Raw genomic sequence first — 15582 nt, 5'->3', positions numbered from 1 at the left:
GTTCCCAGAGAGTAGTTATCAGTGGTTCACAGTCATGCTGGAAGGGCATAACGAGTGGGGTCCTGCAGGGATCAGTTCTGGGTCCGGTTCTGTTCAATATCTTCATCAATGATTTAAATAATGGCATAGAGAGTACATGTGTAAAGTTTGCGGACGATACTAAGCTGGGAGGGGTTGCAAGTGCTTTGGAGAATAGGATTAAAATTCAAACTGATCTGGACAACCTGGAGAAATGGTCTGAAGTTAATAGGATGAAATTCAACAAGGACAAATGCAAAGTACTCCATTTAGGAAGGAACACTCAGTGGGACACGTACAAAATGGGAAATGACGGCCTAGGAAGGAGCACTGCGGGAAGGGATCTGGGGGTCATAATGGATCACAAGCTAAATAACACTGAGTAAATAACACAAGCTAAGTAACACTGTTGCAAAAAAAGTGAACATCATTCTGGACTGTATTAGCAGGAGTGTTGTAAGCAAGACACAAGAAGTAATTCTTCCGCTGTACTCCATGCTGATTAGCCTCAGCTGGAATATTGTGCCTAGTTCTGGGTGCCATGTTTCAGGAAAGATGCGGAACAACTGGAGAGAGTCTAGAGAAGAGCAACAAAAATGATTAAAGGTCTAGAAAACATGACCTATGAGGGAAGACTGAAAAAATTGGGTTTGTTCAGTCTGGAGAAGAGAAGACTGAGGGGGACATGATAACAATTTCAAGTACATAAAAGGTTGTTACAAGGAGGAGGGAGAAAAATTGTTCTCGTTAACCACTGAGGACAGGACAAGAAGCAATGGGCTTAAATTGCAGCAAAGGAGGTTTAGGCTGGACATTAGGAAAAATTCCTGTCAGGGTGGCTAAGCACTGGAATAAATTGCCGAGGGAGGTTGTGGAATCTCCACCATTGGGGATTTTTAAGAGCAGGTTGGTCAAATACCTGTCAGGGATAACACTTAGTCCTGCCGTGAGTGCAGGGGACGGGACTAGAGACCTCTCAAGGTCCCTTCCAGACCTATGATTCTGTGATCCTGTGGGTCTTTGACAAGCCCCATTTCCCAGAGCCAGGTCCTGCCTCCAGCCAACCCCACCAGTCCAGATTAGCCAGCCAGGCAATAGGCAGGAGACTGGCTCGGAACCTGCCACAGCTCGGGCCAGCAGGGCTCTGTTGCCTGGGGCATCCCGACTAGGGAACTGACTGGGACAGAGGGGGCTCTGGGGGGGTCACTGCAGGAGCTGGGGCAGAGGAGTGAAAGGTGTCCAGGTTGGGTTCCCCACCCTCCCTGGGGCTCAGGAGACCACGGGGTGTCGTCATTGCGGCCAGCACCACCCTGGCCCAGGGCTGGGCAGAGCCCCCCTTCCTCCACCACGCTCAGAGCAGGCATGGGCAGTGCCCAGGCTGGAGCTGGTGGCGTGCCCAGCCGGACGCTGCATTCACAGGACACGCAGGGCAGCCCCTGGGCCCGGCCTGCAGGGCACAACAGTGGGTCATGGCTGCAAATGCCTAGTGCTGAGGAGGGGAGACACCACCCACAGGGTACCCCAGCACTGCCATATCGGGGGAGCGGGATGGCCCCAGCCCTGTAGGGGACACCTCCCAGGAGATGGCTAAGTGGACGACCTGCTGGCTAAGATGCAGGGAGGAGGGGTGAAGGGCCAATTCCCTGCCTGCAAACAGGGGTCAGTGGGGGCCCAGGGCCCAGGTCTGAGCCTGCACAGGTGCCGGGGGCTGGAGATGGCTAGAGGGGAGCACAGATGGGGCTCCTGGCCCCTGTGCAGGGCGAACCCCACAGCACCACCCCCACACCACGGCAGGGAGGCAGCTTTCCCTCTGGAGGGGGAACCCGGGGGGAGCAGGGCCAGAGCCGGAGGGAGTGGCAGGTGGGACTTGGAGCTGGGGCTGCATTGCTCAGAGGCTTTGTGGCGGGAGGAAATTTCTGGGGCATATTTGCTGGGATTACGGCTCAGCCCAGGATGGCCTGGCACCTCTGCGAACGGCTTGTCTGGGCTCGCCTGCGGTGGGGTGAGCTGGGGGGGCTCTGGGACCGGCCAGGCAGTGCCAGGACAGACCCCCTGCGATGGGCACGAGCAGCTCCCCATGTCACCGAGCCAGGCCCATGGGTGGGGACAGGAGGCGGTGCCCTGCCTCTACCCTCCCAGCTCACAGCGGGGCCACAGGAAGGGCGACACTGAGCAGGGTGAGTGCCAGGGGCTCGAGGGCTGCGCCCCACAGTGGGGCCAGGGGGCTGGGAGCCTTGAGAACCCCCCAGTGTGTTATCCCCACAACTGCTCTCCCCAGACAGGCCCCTGGCAGTAACTAGAGGCCCTGCTGGGGGGGTGAGCATGGTTCTACCCAGCCCCCAGGGGGAAGGGCTGCACGGGGGGCCAGCATATAATCATAGGTCTGGAAGGGACCTCAAGAGTCATCTCGTCCCGTCCCCTGCACTCAGGGCAGGACTAAGTATTATCTAGTCCAGGAATCTCAAACATTAACAACCTGTGAACCCCTTTCACTGAAATGTTGTCTCTCTCGAACCCCCTCCTAAAAACGAATATTTCCAGGGATTTTCTCCTTTACCTGAGTATAAATTAGAAAAGCAGTGATCTTGGAAATAGAAAATTTGTTTTTATGACATGCTTATTGCATACCATTTATTATTATTCATTACAGTATTTTTATTACGTTATGAAAACGGCAACACTCTTCCAAGAGCTCACTTTCGTAGCTTGTATCACTTGGAATAAGCCTGTTATAGGACAAGGCTCGTACGTTTCCTCCAGGAGTATCCGATGTGAAACAGCAGGAAGGGATTTAAGAAGCCAACTCAAAGAGGTCCCCCTATACAAGCACTCGGGTCTTGAGCAGTCCAGGCAGACAGCGCAGGTGACAACAAAGCTTAATCTTGTTCTTCAGAATAATTTTAAAAACAACACTAGCTGCCTATTCAATTTTAAAAACAGCAAAAATATCCACCTCCCTTTCCATTTCTTCTAAGGAGTCTTGAAGTTTAGATCTCCTCAGTGCAATAGAGATGCTTGCTTTGACCTGCTCAGCTCTTGGAAGTCCCGGGGCCCCGGGCTGCTGGCCCTGGGCTGCCTGGGGTCCCTAGGGACAGCTCTGTCCGCCATGAGGGAATTTTTTCCCCAAGAACCCCCTATAACATTGGGTTCACGAACCCCAGTTTGGGAACCACTGATCTAGACCATTGGTTCCCAAACTACGGAGCGCGCCCCCCAGGGGGGTCGTGAAGAAATTCCAAGGGGGGTGCGAGGCTACCCGGCCCTTCAGCTCCCGGCCGGGGAGGCTTGTCCCCAGCCCCTCCCCTCCTGTCCACCCTCCCCCTCAGCCACGCCACCACATGGGCAGTGCGGCTTGCGCCCGCCCACCTCCCAGGCTTTCCAATAAGCCAGTCCTGCCGCTCTGAGCGGCCTGGTAAGGGGGCGGGGAGGTTGGGTAAGGGGCAGGAGGTTCCGAGGGGGAAGTCAGGGGACAGGGAGTGGTTGGATGGGGTGGAGGTTCTGGGAGTGGTGCTCAGGGGATGGGGACTGGGGGGTCAGATAGGTGTGGGAGTCCTGGGGGGGGGGGCGGGGTGTGCACAGGGGGCGGGGCAGTCAGGAGACAGGGAGCAGGGGGGTTGGATAGGGAGTGAGTTCCCAGAAGGGGGCAGTCAGGGGATGTCACGGAGTGTGGGGGAGTCCAGGCCCTGCACCCCTCTTCCTGGGATCCACTGAGACTCTCAGCCAGCCAGTAAAACAGACGGTTTATTGGACAACAGGAACACAGTCCAAAAACAGAGCTTGTGGGTACAACCAGGACCCCTCAATCACGTCCTTCTGGGGGAGCAGGGAGCTTAGACCCCAGCCCTGGGGTTCCCTGTGTTCCTCCACCCAGCCCCAAACTGAAACTAAACTCACCCAGCAGGTTCCCTGCTGCAGCCCCTGTTCACATTCCTGGGCAGAGGTGTTACCTCCCCCTCCCCCTCCTGGCTCAGGTGACAGGCTCTCAGGTCTCCCATCCCCAGGGCACATTCCCAGGTCAACACTCCCCCCTCCCTGCAGGGGGGGTTGGATGGGGGTGGGGTCCTGGGAGGAATGGTCAGGGGACAATGATATGGTGGGGTTGGATAGGGAGTGGGGTCCCCTGGGGGCGGGGGCCACAGTTAGGGGCAGGGGAGTCCCAGGAAGGGGTGGTCAGGGACAAGGATCGGGGGGGGGGGTTGGATGATGGTAAAGGAGAGGTGGGGGGGTGTGAAGGTTTCTCGAAAATTAAAAAGGGGGCATGATGCCGAAAAGTTTGGGAACCACTGATCTAGACCATCCCTGAGAGGGGTTTGTCTAAGCCGGTGGTTTTCACACTGTGGGTTGTGGAATGGAAGGCACTGGGTCACGGCGGCTCTGGTCAGCACCACTGCCCGGGCTGTTAAAAGTCCCGTCGGCGGTGCTACCCGGCTAAGGCAGGCCAGTTCCTACCTGTTCTGACACCGCGCTGTGCCCCGAAAGCAGCCAGCAGCAGGTCCGGCTCCTAGGCAGGGATGCCACGGGGCTCCATGCGCCGCCCCCACCCCGAGCACTGGCTCCGCACTCCCACAGGCTGGTTCCCAGCCAATGGGAGCGGGGGGTGGGGGTACGTGCCTGCGGGCGAGAGCCACGTGGAGCCGCTTGCGTGCCTCTGCCTAGGAGCCGGACCTGCTGCTGGCTGCTTCTGGGGCGCAGCACGGTCCACAGTGCCAGAACAGGCAGGAAGCCTCCCTTAGCACCCCCGCTGCACTGCTGACCGAGAGCCACCCGAGGTAACCCCACGCCCCAACCCTGCACCCCAATCCCCTGCCCTGAGCCCCCCCAACTCAGAGCCCTTTCCTGCACCCCAAACCCCTCATCCCCGGCCCCACCCCAGAGCTTGCACCCCCAGCCCAGAACCCTGACCCCCTCCTGCAAACCAACCCCAGCCCTGAGCCTCCCCAAACCCAGAACCCCCTTCTGCACCCCAAACCTCTCATACCTGGCCCCATCCCGCAGGCCTCACCCCTTCAACCCAATCCTCTGCCCCAGCCCTGAGCCCTCCCACACCCCAAACCCTGGCCCCACCCTAGAGCCTGCACCCCAGCCCAGAGCTCTGACCCTCTCCTGCACCCCAACCCCAGCTCTGAGCTCCCCCAAACCCAGAACCCCTTCTTGCACCCCAAACCCCTCATCCCTGGCCCCACCCCACACCCCAACCCTCTTCCCCAGCCCTAAGCCCCTCCCATACTCCAAACCCCTCATCCCCAGCTCCACTGGGTCACCAGAAAAAAGTTTGAAAACCACTGGTCTAACCTGCTCTTAAAAACCTCCAATGACAGAGATTCCACAACCTCCCTCGGCAATTTATTCCAGTGCTGAACCAGCCTGACAGTTAGGAAGTCTCTTCCTAATCTCCAACCTAAACCGCCCTTGCTGCAATTTAAGCCCATTGCTTCTTGTCCTGTCCTCAGAGATTAAGGAGAATAATTTTTCTCCCTCCTCCTTGTAACAACCTTTTATGTACCTGAAAACTTATGTCTCCTCTCAGACTTCTCTTCTCCATACTAAACAAACCCAATTTTGTCAATAGGTCATGTTTGCTAGACCATTAATCATTTTTGTTGCTCTTCTCTGGACTTTCTCCAGTTTGTCCACATCTTCTCTGAAATGTGTACTCCTGGGGGAATTCTGCACCACTGCACATGCACAGAATTCTCCGCAGATTTCTTTGCTTCCCCGCAGAAAAATGACTTTCTGATGGGAGAAGCAAAGCCAGCAAGTCCCTTCCCCTCAGGGGCAGGCCCACACCACACCACACAGCCCCCCCTCGCCCCCCTATGGCCAGAGGCCCCTTGGACCCACTATGCCCAGCACCCCCCCAGACCTACACACAAATGCACAGCACCTTGCACAACACCACCCCTGCCCACAGCCCCACCACAATTGCCCAGCACCCCCCACAGAACCCCCACTCCCTAGTGCCCCAACACACACAGATCCTCCCCGCCCCTTCACAGCCCAGCAACCCCCATACTCCCCATTCACCCACTCCCCCAAGCCCTGCCTCACGGCCACACTCACCAGGCCTGCTGGGAGGCGACTGTCTGCCGGGCTGAGCCGGCAGCGCAGCCAGGGCCAGTCCCAGGGCTGGGAATCACCCCAGCCCCTTGGGAGTGGTGCGATCAGCCAGGCCAGGACCTGCCCCAGCCGGGGACCCAAGATGCACTTGCCTGGAGGGCCCCAGCCAAGCCCTCCACACTATTCCCTCTCCACCCGGCTGAGACTGGCCAGGCTTCTGCACCAGTCCCAGGTGGCTCAGCTCTGGGGAGACGGGTGGGGCCCCACCGGCGGTGGGAAGCAGAGACTGCCCAGAGCCAGAGGTGCACTGGGGTCCGGCCAGGGGGCTGAGAGGAGCAGCAGGGTGGGACAGGGAGTGGAGAGGAGCTCTGGGCCAGCCAGCAGGCAGGCCGAGAGGAGCAAGTGGTGGGCGGGGGAGGCAGTTCGGTTTCGGGGCGCAGTGCAAACGGAGCAGGCCGGGGCCCCTTCCGAGCAGGGGCCTGGCTCCATGGAGCCACTGGCTCCACTACAAACCCCTTCCGGATCCCAAACAGTGGAGGAGCAGGCAACCAGGATGAGTTCTCCACCTTCCTATGGGTGGTGGGGCTCGGGCGTCAGCCCTAGGGAGGTGGGCAGAAGGCCCTAGCTGTGCGGCAGTGGGCTCCATCCCACAGCCACCGGGCTCTGGCCCTGGGCTTGCCCTCCCATGTTACCCCTGATCCCACTGCCTCCTCCAGTCCCCAGCAGGACCCCAGGCTCCAATCCCAGGCTCACCTCCCCACCACTAATTGCCCTGACCCATGCTGCCTCCTCCAGGCCTCCACAATTCCCTATCTATCTCCCCAGACAGGGCTTAATTTGCCCTCCAACTTGCAGGGGCCGAGTAAGTCTGCTGTGAAAAGTGATATTAACCAATATACAACGACCCATTTTCATAGTAGCAAGCTTACTAGCTAGCCAGTCTGGGGAAAACCAGCTGGAAAAGCAGAGCCAGCAGGTGTGCCTCGTCTGCTTCGGCCCAGCAAGGAACACAGAGGACCGTGTATTCCCCTTGGCTGAGCCGGCATCAACCCGACACAGACAAATGACAACGATTTGGACACGTCTGTGGGCGCGTTGCTTTGTTTTTCCTAGAGTCAATTAAGTGTTTTAGGAAAAAACTGTCAGAGCGGCACCAGCACGAGTCCGCGGTCGCCCTCGGGGACCACCGCTCCCCGCCCCAATTGCCCCTGCAGCCCCCCGGCGGGTACCGAACCCGGGGTACCGCCCCCCGCCCGGTCCGGCTGCCACCGGCTGAGCTAGCACCGCCGCCCCCCGGGCCCCCCCGCGGGGTCCCCGCCGCCCCCCGGGCCCCCCCGCGGGGTCCCCGCCGCCCCCCGGGCCCCCCCGCGGGGTCCCCGCCTCTCCCCCGTGCCCCCCCCGCGGGGGTCCCCGCCTCTCCCCCGTGCCCCCCCCGCGGGGGTCCCCGCCGCCCCCCGCCTCTCCCCGGGGCCCCCCCGCGGGGTCCCCGCCGCCCCCCGCCTCTCCCCGCCTCTCCCCAGGGCCCCCCCCGCGGGGTCCCCGCCGCCCCCCGCCTCTCCCCGGGGCCCCCCCCGCGGGGTCCCCGCCGCCCCCCGCCTCTCCCCAGGGCCCCCCCCGCGGGGTCCCCGCCGCCCCCCGCCTCTCCCCGGGGCCCCGCCGCCCCCCGCCTCTCCCCGGGGCCCCCCCGCGGGGTCCCCGCCTCTCCCCCGTGCCCCCCCCGCGGGCTCCTGACCCCCCCAGGTCACTCACCGAGGAAGCTCCGAGCTGCCCGGCTCTGCCCCCTGCGTTCCCCCCACACGTGCTCGGGCCGCACAGCGCAACGGGCGGAGGCCTCCCGCTCCCCCGGCGCAGAGTGATGACGTAACGCACGGGCACTGACGCCCTTTCCCTCCTCCCGAGCCGCCATCTCTACTCCTGGCAGCGTCACCTACCCCGCCCCCGCCAGGCGCCTGCCCGCCCCCAGCCCCTCCCCCACGACCAGGGCCCTTCCAGCATCCGAAACCTGGGGCCCAAAGCATGGCCTGGGGTCAGAGCCTCGCTTGGGAGCTGCAGGGCATGGGGCATGGTTGCAGTGGGGCAGCACAGCCCGGGGGGGGAGGCCTAGGAGCTGGGGGGCAGCAGAGCAGTGGGGCGGGAACCAGGGGGGTGTGGGAGCTGGGGGGCAGCAGAGCTGGGGGGTGGTAGCCCGGGGACCCTGGGCCAGCAGAGCTGTGGGGCATGAGAGCCATGGGGCAGCAGAGCCGGGGAGCGGGAGCCATGTGGGGCATGAGAGCCACTGGGGCAGCAGAACCGTGGGTCGTGGGAGCCGGGGGGCAGCAGAGCTGGGGGTCGGGAGCCGGGGGGGTTGGCACTGGGGCAGCAGAACCGTCGGTCGTGGGAGCCGGGGCGGGGGGGGCAGCAGAGCCATGGGGCAGCAAAGCCATGGGAGCTGGGGGGCATGGGGGCGCGGGGGCAGCAGAACCGTGGGTCGTGGGAGCCAGGGGGCGGGAGCTGGGGGGGGCAGCAGAGCCATGGGGCGGGAACCCTGGGGGCCCTGGGGCAGCAGAGCCGTGGGGCGTGGGAGCCGGGGGGCAGCAGAGCGGTGGGGCAGGAGCCGGGGGGGGGGACCCTGGGGCAGCAGAGCTGTGGGGCTTGGGAGCCATGGGGCAGCAGAGCCACCAGGCCTGAGATTTTTCTGCCCTTTGCACTGAGCCGAGATTCTCCCCTAGTCCCGGGGGCGGGGGGCCCTGCTACATGCCCTGCTGGGGCTTTAAGGAAAACACCAAATATCACAAGGGCCGGCAGCACTGCCCAGCTGGCCGTCTCTGTCACCCTGGCATCTGAGCTCCTCCATGAACCCCTCCAGCGCCGGGCACAGGCTCCCGCTGAGCTCTGGTTCCCATCCTGGCTCCCCAGCCGGCCCCGCCGAGATGTCAGCCAGACAGATACACACCGAACGTGAGAACGGCCACACTGGCTCAGACCCATGGCCCGGCTAGCCCACGATCCTGTCTGCCCACCGCGGCCGGCGCCAGGTGCTTCAGAGAAAGCGCCCAGAACGGGGCAATGCTCGAGCGATCCAGGCCTATCACTGGTCCCAGGCTCGGGCGGTCAGCAGCTTAGGGACACTGGTATTCCAAGATGGAGTCCAGTACCAGGTGACCTGGTCACATGCCCCTGTAGGGCCACCGCAGCCATGACTCGGAGGCTGTTTGTAGCATCCTCAGAAAGGCTCCCAGGTGGGAGATTAGCATCTTCTAAGACCTGTTGTTCTCCCTAAGAGCCCTTCCCAGCCCGTGGTCTAGACTGATTGCATGCTGCCTAGTGGGTGCTCCCCAGGTGTAAACACATTTGTAATAGGATCCAAAAGCTGAACCCAGCAAACCGCTCCAAAGCCATAAGGGAGATCCTTGATGGGCCCTCACCCTGCTGCACGATCCCATCTGAGCGTCTCTACAGCTACGTCAAGGACGTGTTCGACCGCACAGCCCAGTGCCTCCGCCCCCTGCCCCGTGTCGACGAAGCAGGTGTCCTGGAAACTGACTATACGCCCAAGGAAGTGATGGCCAGACTCTCAAAAACAAAAAACACAGCTCCTGGGAAAGACGGCATCCACTACAGCCTCCTGAAAAAGCGAGATCCCGGCTGCCTGGTCCTCGCCACGCTCTTCAACCAGTGCAAGCGATTCCGCCGGACTCCCAGCTCCTGGAAGAAGGCCATGACGGTACTGGTGTACAAGAAGGGTGAGCGGGATGACCCCAGCAACTGGAGGCCCATCTCCCTCTGCTCCACGATCTCCAAGCTCTATGCCAGCTGCCTGGCGTCGAGGATCACGGAGCGGTCAGTGAGCGGGGGAGCCATCAGCTCCACCCAGAAAGGCTTCATGTCCTGCGAGGGCTGCTATGAACACCACTTTGTCCTCCAAACCACCATCGAAACAGCCAGAAGAGTGCGGAGGCAGTGCACGGTAGCATGGCTCGACCTGGCTAACGCCTTTGGGTCCATGCCCCACCACCACATCTTTGCCACGCTCCACGAGTTTGGGATGCCAGAGAACTTCCCCCTTGTGATCGGAGAGGTGTACGAGGGATGCAGCATCACCATTCGCTCGGTCGAAGGGGAGACCGCCGAGGTCCCGATCCGGAGCGGAGTTAAGCAGGGCTGTCCCTTCAGCCCCATCATCTTTAACCTCACCATGGAGCCAATGGCTTCAACCTCCACGGTGAGAGGGTGAGCATCCTGGCTTATGCGGATGACCTGGTCCTGACCGCGGACGACCCAGAGAACCTCCAACCTCTAGATGCCACCAGTCGAGCTGCCGATTGGATGGGGCTCCGCTTCAATGCAAAGAAGTGCACCTCTCTCCACATAGACGGCAGCAAAAGGGACTCGGTGCAGACGACTGGGTTCCAGATCCAGGGAGAGCCCATCATCCCCCTGGCAGAGGGGCAGACGTACCAGCATCTCGGCACGCTGACGGGTTTCCGTGTCCGGCAGACACCCGAGGACACCATCCAGGAGAGCTTGCAGGATGCCGCCAAGATCGACGCCTCCCTGCTAGCACCATGGCAGAAGATAAACGCCCTGAACACCTTCCTGATCCCCCACATCTCATTCGTCCTAAGGGGATCCGCCGTGGCGAAGGTACCCCTCAACAAGGCAGACAAGATCGTCTGGCAGCTGGTGAAGAAGTGGCTGTTCCTTCCCCAGAGAGCCAGCAACGAGCTGGTCTACGTCGCCCACAGGCATGGCGGTGCCAATGTCCCCCGCATGGGTGACCTGTGTGACATCGCGGTGATCACCCACGCCTTCCGCCTGCTGACGTGTCGCAACGCCATGGTAAGGAACATCGCATCAAACGCCCTCCATGATGCAACAAAGAAGCGGATCGGCAGAGCCCCCTCCAACCAAGACACCACCAGCTTCCTGAGTGGCTCCCTGGATGGCAAATTCGGATGGGATGGGCGTGACATCGTTTCACCGTGGTCCCGCACTCGCCCAATGCCACGCGTTGCCTGGGGAAGCACGTTGGCTGGCGCAGGGTGTGGTGCGAGGAGCGCCAGGAGCTGGGAGTCCTGGTGCCGCAGATCAGGTCCGACGACAACACCATCGTCACCCCGAGCGCCAGGGGCATGCTGGAGGGGACCCTGAAGGCGGCCATCCACTCGCTGTACATGGAAGCCCTGAAGCGTAAACCGGACCAGGGTAAAGCCTTCGAACTGACCAGCAAGAGGGACGCCAGCAACCACTTCCTCGCCGGAGGCGGCTTCACCCATTTCACCAACTGGCGGTTCATCCACCACGCCCAGCTCAACTGCGTCCCGCTCAACAGAGCCGTCCGCCACGGGAACCGAGACGAGTGTTCCAGGAAGTGCGGCTACTCCAACGAGACCCTGCCCCACGTCCTGTGCAGCTGCAAGCCCCACTCCAGAGCCTGGCAGCTGCACCACAACGCCATCTAGAACCGCCTGGTGAAAGCCATCGCACCGCGCCTGGGGGAGGTCGCCATGAACTGCACCATCCCCAGGACTGACAGCCAGTTGCGACCTGACGTGGTCATCACCGACGAGGCCCAGAAAGAGATCATCCTCGTCGACATCACGGTCTCCTTCGAGAACAGGACCCTGGCCTTCCGCGAAGCCTGAGCTCGTAAGCTGGAAAAATACACCGCCCTGGCCACCACCCTGAGAGCAAAGGGCTACGAGGTGCAGATGGATGCCCTGATCGTTGGAGCCCTGGGCGCTTGGGACCCCTGCCACGAGCGTGGGCTGCGGACCTGTGGGATCGGTCGACGCTACGCACGGCTCATGCAACGCCTCATGGTCTCAGACACCATCCGATGGTCCAGGGACATCTACAAGGAACACATCACCGGCCACCGACAGTACCAGGAGGTGTGAGCCGGTACGGCATCGTGCATCCACTATGGGAAAGGGACTGAGAGGCTTTTTCCACTGGTCCGTATGAACTGGAACCATAAACTCACTGAACATTAAATCCCACCAAATGAGGGTAAATCCATCCTCATCCTCGTATCCGCTCATTATACTCCACACGTGAACATAGCCATTATATGGACAACATACCCCCATAGCTCAATGTCTGTACTTTGACCCGTTAACCTTTTACCCCCAATCGGGGAGATTGCAGATGATGTATTCCTTACGCCACCCGCTCCTAAACCGAATTTCGCACCCCTTAATAATCTGTACCTTATTCCCTGATAACCAGAAACTTCTATGCCTAAACTCTGTACCGTTTTCTTTCTACTTCAACATTATCTTAATAAAATTATTAAATCAGAACAGGAGGGCTTGTGGCACCTTAGAGACTAACCAGTTTATTGGAGCATGAGCTTTCGTGAGCTACAGCTCACTTCATCGGATGCTCACAAAAGCTGATGCTCCAATAAATGGGTTCGTCTCTGAGGTGCCCCAAGTCCTCCTGTTCTTTTTGCGGATACAGACTAACACGGCTGCTCCTCTGAAACCTGTCATTTGTGATAGATGCATAGACAATATTCCTAATTCAGATATCAAAAGGATACACGCCTACAAATAGGATAATCGTATTCAGTGACTCAGAACCTTTCCAGGTTTCAGAGCAGCAGCCGTGTTAGTCTGTATTCGCAAAAAGAACAGGAGGACTTGTGGCACCTTAGAGACGAACCCATTTATTTGAGCATTTATTTGAGAACCTTTCCAGTGACATCTCCCATGCCCTGGCTTGCCTAGAAGTGCCGTAACGTATCACCCTAAGATCACTCGGAGGAGTACGGTCTGCAATGCCACACCCTTGGCCTGCCTAAGCAGTAGGGCACCGGCTCCAGGTTACAGAGGGGAGCTGTGACCCAGAGACACTGAGTGACTCACCTGGGGGCGGCAGGGGAGCTGCTCCTTAACTGCCAGGCTGATCTTCCTCCCTGTGTTTTGCCCCCCAGGGCCACACGTCAGCCCAGCACCTCCTTCTGCCCGCTCTGCGGCTGCTCTGATAATGTGTGTTGGGCCCTGGGGCCTGGATAGCATCCAGGACCCATGAGTGTGCTGCCAAGGAATGCAGGGCAGCAATCTCCCTGCCCTGCACGATGTCCCTCCCCTTCTGCCCCCTCCTGCTGACCCGGGGCCGGGGTCACACACAGCAAGGGCAGCACTGGTGGCCAGTCTGGCTGGGAGCTGCAGGGTCGAGCCCCTTGGGCCACACGCTGGCTCGAGTGCGGAGGCGCTGGTGGTCAAGGAAAGGATGCTGTGTCCCGTGTCCTCCTCCCCAGTGAGCTGGGGGCCCCCCCAGCCACTCCAGGGTGTATCCCCCACCCCCACCCCCAGGCAGGGCGTTAGTTCAGAGTCCTTAGCGCAGCAATTTGCCCCCCACAGCCAAGGACGGGCAGGCTGGGATGACGTGAGATCTCCCGTTACATCAGAGAGCAAAGTCCATTTCCCTCCTGCTCTTTCTAAGCAGGACTTGTGGCACCTTAGAGACTAACCAGTTTATTTGAGCATGAGCTTTCGTGAGCTACAGCTCACTTCATCGGATGCATACTGTGGAAAATACAGTGGGGAGATTTATATACACAGAGAACATGAAACAATGGGTGTTACCTACACACTGTAACGAGAGTGATCACTTAAGGTGAGCATAAGCTTTCGTGAGCTACAGCTCACTGCATCCGATGAAGTGAGCTGTAGCTCACGAAAGCTTATGCTCAAATAAATTGGTTAGTCTCGAAGGTGCCACAAGTCCTCCTTTTCTTTTTGCAAATACAGACTAACACTGCTGCTACTCTGAAACCTTTCTAAGCAGTGAGTTCCTGGGAGGGACAAGGGGCTGGGCAGGCCTGGCTCGGACTCAGAGAGGAGTTTAACACCCAATGTCAGCATTACATTTTAACCAGAATGGCAGCTCTCTGCAGCCCAGGCAAACAGGGCCACAGCCTGCAGGCAGGTCCAAAGGGCAGGGAGGGAATGCTGCATTCGTTAACTTGCCATCCGAGCTGCAGGAGGGAAAACAAGGGGCAGTGACTCAGGGACAGGAAATAACAGAGGCAAAGAGCATATGACCAGTGAATGTGTGCACAAGCATCTAGGAACAAGTGAGCGTGCCTGGGAGCGAGCGCGTGCACGAGTGTGTGTGTGCAAGCGTGTGGGTGTGAGCACGCTTGGTGGAATCCTGGGGGGTGGAAGGGGTGCAGCACCACACGGGAGCAGGAGTCGGAACAGAGGTGACTTAGTGGGAGGGCAGCTCTCCTATGCCAGGGGTTACATAGAGGGAGGGCAGTGCTCCTGCTCTGGGTTGGGGAGGGTCACCTGTTCACCTGTTCTGAAGTGGGCAGGGGTCACACAGGGGTAGGCAGTGCTCCTGCTCTGGGGGGGGGTCACACATGGGGAGGGCCGTGCACCTGTTCTGAGGTGGAGTGGGTATGATGAAGTTGGAATATTTTTGTAATATTTGTATGAAGCCTATGTATGCCTCAGTTTCCCCTCTAAGCATCATTGTTACCTAGTGGGGGGGAAGATCTGTTTGCTCTCTGGGCAGGCTAATACACAAGTGATGGCAGAGGTGGGATGCTGAATGCACAAGAAGTACTTTGCAGGAAGTGGTGTGCGGCTGTAAAACAAGGCTAGTTAAAGGAAACAGCAAGAAAACCATCTCCCTGAGAGGGAGGTCGCAAGCCTGTGCAGGGAGAGACATTACGTGTGGGGCAGCTGGTCACACAGCTGGAGGACGGTCGGTGCGAGAACCAAGCAGGGCTCCAAGAGGCTCGGAGAGTGACAGAAGCAGCAGCAGGGCAGGGGCAGAGAGAGCAGCCAGGGCCTCAAGACCCAGTTCCCCATGCAGCTCCAATCCCCACTTCTTCAGCTCTGTTGACGGGGGCCAGGTCCCTGGTGGAAATGACCCTGCTCCGTTCGGTCACAAAGTGGGGAGAGATGTGACCCAGGAGGAATTTTTTGTCATGTTTGTATGAAGCGTGTGTGTGCCTAAGCCCCACATCCACGGAGCACTGGGAGGCCATGGACAAGGCCGGTCACCAGGGCTTTGATACCTAGCAACCAAGATGGCCCAGAGGGACAGCGACTTCCCCACCTCTCCTTAGGAAACCCAGAGATACCAAAGTCCCGGTGATTGGATCTGCCATTGTCTTCTCAGATCCTCCACTGAGATGGGACCTAAGGCCCCAGACAGCTGGACACCATTCACAGCAGTGTCTCTGAGCCTCTGCTGAAAGCAGACTCCTCCCTCCAAGTGACAATGGAGCACACTGGGGAAACTGAGGCATGCATAGCCTTCATAGAAATGTTATAAACTTTGTCACATCTTTTCCTGCTTCCAGACTGAACTGAGCAGGGTCCTTGTACCAGTGACTGGGATTTAAAGCACTGGGAATTGGAGCTCCAGCCACAGAGACTAGCAGACTGAGAGAGGGAATGAGTTGGCCAGAAGCAGTGCAAGCATGACCTGGAGCTGGAGAAGCCGAGGGGCAAATGCCCCCACAAGGGGTAAATGGGGAAAGACCCCAGGATGCCAATTCCACAG

General features: G+C 59.6%; 1 protein-coding gene across 3 annotated transcripts in view; it reads right to left on the bottom strand.

Moving 5' to 3' along the window:
• Positions 1–13045, bottom strand: part of SLC5A6 (solute carrier family 5 member 6) — a 34365-nt gene extending 21320 nt beyond the window's left edge. Inside the window, exons 1-2 of one of the 3 annotated variants that reach the window (XM_078851999.1) lie at positions 7825–7918; positions 7005–7184 (exon numbers count right to left, since the gene is read on the bottom strand). The gene's annotated coding sequence lies outside the window, so the exon portion shown is untranslated. Of the gene's footprint in view, positions 1–7004; positions 7185–7824; positions 7919–12926 lie in introns of those variants that run through there. The other 2 variants (XM_078852000.1, XM_078852001.1) reach the window with 2 other exon arrangements.
• Positions 13046–15582: the final 2537 nt, after the last annotated feature.

This window comes from Lepidochelys kempii, chromosome 3 (genome assembly GCF_965140285.1).
Source record: "Lepidochelys kempii isolate rLepKem1 chromosome 3, rLepKem1.hap1, whole genome shotgun sequence".
NCBI classification, from domain to species: Eukaryota; Metazoa; Chordata; order Testudines; family Cheloniidae; genus Lepidochelys; species Lepidochelys kempii.
The sequence above is the reverse complement of the archived record's forward strand: the minus strand, read 5'-3'. Positions and strand labels throughout refer to the sequence as shown.